Source organism: Orycteropus afer, unplaced genomic scaffold (genome assembly GCF_000298275.1).
Source record: "Orycteropus afer afer isolate SDZICR_OR568_19922 unplaced genomic scaffold, OryAfe1.0 scaffold00725, whole genome shotgun sequence".
NCBI classification, from domain to species: domain Eukaryota; kingdom Metazoa; phylum Chordata; class Mammalia; order Tubulidentata; family Orycteropodidae; genus Orycteropus; species Orycteropus afer.
This window is the reverse complement of record NW_006922312.1, coordinates 518,725-525,053: the sequence shown is the minus strand read 5'-3', so window position 1 is coordinate 525,053 and position 6,329 is coordinate 518,725. Positions and strand designations below refer to the sequence as shown.

Sequence of the window (6,329 nt, the reverse complement as noted above, 5' to 3'; positions counted from 1 at the left end):
TTCTGATTCAGGAAAATACGTGGCTAAGATGGTGGACTAGGCAGGAAGACTGCACAGACCCTCTTCAACAAAGAAAAGGGGAACCAATTAACACAGACACAGAAGATAATCCTGGACCCCTGAGCCTTGAAGGAAAGGATATAGAAGTGGACTAAACCCCAACTAGCAGAAGAACTTGCATGAAAATACCAAAAAAGAAGACATATAGACCTGTGCTCTGGCAGTGATCCTGAGTGAGCACAGAAAGCTTAGAGAGTGCCGAGTGGTGGTAGGACCTAAGATTTAACCTAAAAATCTGTCCTGCTAGTCAGGGACTGCACAGAGAACTGCTCTGTTGCCTGGGGAATAAAGGAAGAAGGTGAAGAGAAAGGCAAACTGAGCTGTGGACTTTTGCCTCTCTGGAGGCCACTTCCTTTTTGAAGGTTTACAAACAGCTTGAACTTGTTGGATATTTAAAGCCCATTCCTATTTAAAGGCACTCCTATCTGTGCAGAAATGGCGAGTCAGCCCTGGCCAATAGAGCACCAGCGACTACATCCGACCCCACATGGAGTCCAGAGACATGGACAGTCTCCCCGAGATCCAGCCCCTGGACATATAAGGACCTGCAGAGGCCGCCTCTCTCCCACACTCCTGCCTATCCCTGCAATCGAGTTTTCTTTCCCTCATCACATCAAGTTTTCATGTGATTATGTGGAATTTTATCTTCTCTGGTAAAAGTTCACTTGGGAAAATAGTTTCCTGAGTGGCCCTGTTGACAGGTACGTAGGTGGAGGAAGTCCCCATACCCAGCTGTCCAGACAGTGGAAGTCAGGAAAGGCCATGGAGTCTCCAGCTTTGAGTGGCCGTGGGAGCACTGCTGAGAGATCTTAACGGTCTCTGAGCACAGGCTTCACATCTGGCTCTGAATCACCCTGTCAGGTGTGTTCGAGACAGGTCAAGCCTTTGCATTCAATGGAGCTGCTAAGAGGAAAAAAGAATAATCAAGGAATTGAAGGTACAGATTGGAGCAGTCTGTCAGCAGCAGTTGGTGGACAGCTCCTGGGAGCTCCCACACCACCACGGTGTGCTCCAGGGCAGTGCTGCAGCTGGTCGCCGGGGTCCTCATCACCTCCTATCTTCCTTAACTGGGGGCTTGCACAGCCAGCACCAGCCTGGAAGGCCACGCCTCACGGCAGAGGGATGTATTAGTTGAACTGTTTGCTGAGTCTGGACCATACTGGGCTGGGAAGAGGTGAAGTCCCTTTGGGACGACTCCACAGGACTGCTTACTGATGGGAGGGTCACATTTTGTTCCCTACCCAGCTGAGAAGTCACTTGATTCTTCCTCAGCTGAATCACTTTCCTGCATCCCAGTTTCTTCTACGGAAATATGGGGACTACCTTGTTTTCCAGTGTCCTACCTAACCCTGAGGGAACTCTGGTAGCATAGTGCCTAAGGCACTTGACCGCTAACCAGAACGCTGACGGTTCAAACCCACCAGCCACTCCTCAGAAGGAAGGTTGGGCAATCCTACTTCCATAGTGATACTGCCTTGGAAACCCAAGGAGGGGTCGCTATGAGTCGGGGCCCACTAGATGGCAAATAACAACAACAACAACCTAACCCTGAAGGCTTTGAGGCTGCGTTGCAGATTTGGCATTTTACCTTCTCAGGTAGAAGCCATGAAAGAAATATAGTCCATTGCGCCATCCAAATCACCTGCCCATTTGATGGCTTCATGGACTACAGGTGGGGGCAGGGGAGGGTGTTTGCGTGTTACAGACAAGTACATCCACACCCCTATTTGAAGGAATTTGTGATAATTTCCCATTGCCTGACAAGAGTTCTAAAATGATTCTGAATAGAGTTGTCCAGGATTTGAAATACTTGAATTTGCACCGCAATACATCCTTCCCCTAGCGTGTCGGAAGGCACTCACTTAGATTTTGTTGTCTTGAAGTCATAATTATGAGCATCTATGTTGGAAGTTGTTGGGAAAATTCTAGTTACTGAAAGTTTTTAATTGAATTTTTGATGAAGTAAAGATGATTATTTGTGGTGAATGATTTCAGTGAGCCCCTGTTTTACTGCAGGTTTTTTGGTTTTTGTTCTGTTTTTTGTTCCTAATGGAGATTGTGTCTTTTATGCAAAAATAGTTTTAATTTGTCACATTTTCACTGTCTGTTTTTAATGTTTACAGACCTCACATTAGCTCCAATATTTTGTGTTTAGCTCTCACCAAGGACAGAACACTGTTGGCTAGAAGATTTTGCAGTGATGTGGAGACTCCCCAGGGTCTTTTTCTAGCAATCGTTCACAGCCTCTGCAGTGTGCTATGTCATGGCTCTGAGAGCATGTGTATGTATTTTGGTGGGGGAGGTGCACATGTGTGAACAAGTAGCCATCTGTGGACATGTGATATGGCATTCATCCAAAACAGCAGTGTCTGATTTCCTGGGACAGTGAGATTGATCAGGTAACAGGGCTCAGGTGGGGATTCTGTTGGAAATGGGATGGTGCTGTCTCCAAAGGGTTGGGGGTTAGCTCCTTGAATATCCAGTATAATCTGATCTTTGCTTTGGTTCCTTTCATGGCAGCTGTCCAGGACATCTTTGAGCCTCTTGTCTGCTCCTGAGGCTGTGGCTGCTGGTGATTACCTGCCAGTCTGGTGGATACTCACCTCTGCTCTGCCCTCACAGGGAGCGGGCAGGCCTGGTCAGAGGCAAGGATGCCCAGCTGGTGTGATGGAGCCCTCTTACCATGTATTTGGTCGGTCAGCACCAACCATACTTCCCAAACTACAAATCTATTGTATGTAGTGATTGGGGATGGGGAGCGGTGTGAAGATAATGGCATCAGGATTTTATCTATTCATTTTATATATTTATTTCATGTTTGTTGAGTGTGTGTGGTGCATAGTCAAAATTGGGCTTATCTCCCTCAGGGAGGTAAGATTATTATCCACTTAAAAATAGGGTCACAAAGACTCAGCCTTGCTTTAAATGGCTCCCACATGGAAGGATGAACCTGAACTTTATCTGACATCTCCTGCTGGTCATCATGTTATGTGGCCTCCATAAGAGGCCGCCTGTGAAGTGAGATTGAGAAAGAGTACCATCCAGGCAGGACTGTTGTCCAGGTTTTCCCAAGTCACTTCAATCAAACCAGTTTATCATCTGATGAAAAAGAGAGAATTGATTGACCTCCTGAGGATGTGTAGGTTACTGCAAGGAAGGGTTGCAAAGCCCAGGGAAACCATAAAGGCTGATGGATGATAGAAAGTGATGACACCTTGTGCCACAGAGCGACTGAGGAGTCAGCTTATGTCCTGGCATAGAACCTCTGAATTATTTGTGTTCCTGTAACTATTTAATATCCTTTGTGCCATGCGGCTCCCTGCCCCTTACCCCCCAGTTTTTGTCATTGTTTTTCCTTGTATTTAATTAGCTCCCTGTAGACCAAGAATTGGCCATGGAGACCTCTTAGTGGGTCTAACATACAGCCCTACATGTCATCTAGATGGTGTGCTTAGGAAAAGTTACAAAGGGAATATGGTGGTCTGTAGTGAGTGAAAAGACCTGTGGTTTTCTTATGTTGCCTTCTCTGTACAAGCAAAGTCAATCTAAATTTGAGGGGACTTACCATGACCTTTCTGCAAACTGAAGGAAGCTTTGCATTCAAGAGTTCCAGTGTGGGCCAGTGTCTAATTGGTTTAACGGAGCATTTAAAGGCTGTGGCAACCTTAGTTTTTTTCAGTTTCCTGTTGGGATGATACTGGCTTTCGTCCTCTGAGCCAAACTTGATGAGAACTGCCGTTGCTGTATGGATTTGAATTTGTACATTGCAGTCAAAGCCCTCAAGCGTTTCATGGATTCTCTGGTGGCTTTAGATGAATGCAGATGAGTGTCTTCAGAGAACATCCATCTTGGGGACATCTCTCTCCGGAGTTCTTTTCTTCTCTGCTCCTTCCTCCTCAGTTCACACTACGAAGGCCTGGAAGGGAAGTACCTTGTCCCTTCCTTACAGATCTATTATAGTCATGAAGAAAATGCTTCTTGGCCCCATAAAGCCAGTAGAGGGCAGAAGCTGCTAACAAATTAAAATCTTGTGGGAGAGGTTTAAGGAAAGCAAGTAGCCTGTCACCCTGTGCAGCAGCAGCTGTCCGTAGTAGATTTGCATCATCTACAGCAGAAGGCAGGAGTGAAGTCACCTGGCCAGGACCACTGATGACATCGTCCTGGGCTGTTTGAGCTAATGGGTGCGTTGTGGCCAAAGCTCAACCTAAACCACATGGAAGCCAGCAGGGAGGCTGGCTCAGCTCTAAGTGACCTACCCTGGGGTGCTGGCAGTGTCCCAGGCTTTGGGCAGTGGCAGGAAGTCTCAGCCTATGGTCAGGCACTGAGGGCACACAGGGGTGTCTCTGCATCACAGGCTTCTGACCAGTTCCATGACTCAACTGAATCTTTTCCTACTTTTTTATAGTTTGCAGTTTTATCTTTTTCTTTTTTATTTTTTGAAGCTTTCGTAGGGCTTCAGTTTTGGGTTAAACCACAGAAGTCCCTGAAAGGTGAAGTATGAATTCTTTAGTCCACACGAGTGTGCAGTGAGTGAACCCTGAAGAACCACTGTGTGTGTGTGTGTGCCATGCCATCTCTGTGGCCCCTGCTCCTTTTTCCCTATAGATGCACATGTGCTGTTGGGGAAAATGCCCTCAGCCATCCCTGTGTTCTCAGAGGTGGAACAAGGTCTGGAGGTGTTTCTAAGGTATGGCAGGTATGCCACATGCTCCGGGCACCCCTTGAAGAGGGTGCCACCCAGCAGTTTCTGTTAACATGGTACGGTCCAGCACCCTTCCTCAGGCACTGTAGACATCCAGAAGTGTAGCAGGGCGGGTGGAGGAGGGCACTTGCCCCCAGGTGCAAGTCCAAGGGGGCATACGGCAAGAGGTGAAATGACATTCTGAGGTGCCACAAATATAAAGGTGCCTGCATTTCAGTGTTTGCATTAGGCACTGTCACCTCTGCCAAGTTCTAGTCCTGTCTATACAAAACTGTGTGTGGGTTCTTAGCTGTCTGACAGATGACTAGAACAGAGGGTCAATGCAGTGATTGTGGAAGGCAGTGCTGCTTTCAGAGGTTCCCACTGTGTCATCCAAAGTCAAGAGAAAGCAGCCATGAAATCAGTGTGCCACTGCCCCATAGTCCTTGACTCTGTATCTTATTTACAGGAACAAAATGGCATCAATCAGGTAGCAAGAGGAGGCAGTCCCTTCTAGGCCAAGGGCTGCTGACTAACTTTCCCCAGCAGGATAAAAAGTGCTTCTGACTCTGGGACCCGCCATCAGCTTGTGAGGTCTCCAGATGCTTTTGTAACTTCTCCTTGTGACTTTACAGGATCCAGAAGTTCTCTCTTCCCTGGAGCCTTCTTCTTCATCAGCACACACTCCCAGGACAGCTAGGTGATATCTTGTGGGGCTGCCATGCTGGCCATGTGAGATAGGGGCAGGAAGAGGTCAGGGAGACAGGGGAGGGAACAAAAAGGAGCCCCTGACCCAGCTCTCCCAAGCCCTGTGTGCTCAGTCTGTTTATAACACTGGACATGTTTACAAATCCAGGCTGGTCTGAAAAGAATAATGTATTTGGTTAACTACTTTCCTATCCTCTTGCTTTTGGAAAAGTGAAGTCTTACATTGTGGAATCACCTTGAGGGGAAGAACTCAGTGATGGGGGCCACTTATCCCTTGGTACTGGAAGTGGGCTCTGGATGTGTAACTTGGGGACTTGTGAATCTGGATAGGTGACTCAGAATCTGGTATGGATGCGACCTTGGGCAGTTAGAACACAGACCCAGCACTGCCTCCCTTTACCTTTGCAAATGTTCCTGGCCTTTGTAAAATCCTGTTTCTTCTCTTCTCAGCAGGTATCATTAAAATCCTATGAGCCAACTGATTGAGAAGGTAATTTGAAATATTTGACTTTTTACATTTCTTTTTTATAGAAACTATCTCTGATGGACAATATCCTCAGTATCTGTTAGTGCCAGTCAATTTTTCTCCTGACAGTGACAGTTCTGTTTGACCTTTCTTCACTCCAGTAAATTGGATTTGTATACTCTTAGGCTTGACACAGAGGCATGGGTGCTGGTATATTTTCTTGTTGTTTGGTCTGGAATGTATCCTTTTTCCTTTCAGATACCATTTCTCAATCTGTGGCATTTTTATTGTTCCTTTCCAGTTTTTCTTAATCCATAAACATTGTTGTTGTTGTTGTTGTTATGTGCCGTCGAGTCGGCCCCGACTCATAGCGACCCCTCCTTGGGTTTTCGAGGCAGTATCACTACGGAAGTA

General features: G+C 46.8%; 1 pseudogene; it reads left to right on the top strand.

Annotated features, from left to right (window-relative positions):
- Window positions 1-6,329, top strand: part of LOC122151796 — a 184,317-nt pseudogene that overhangs the window by 50,605 nt on the left and 127,383 nt on the right.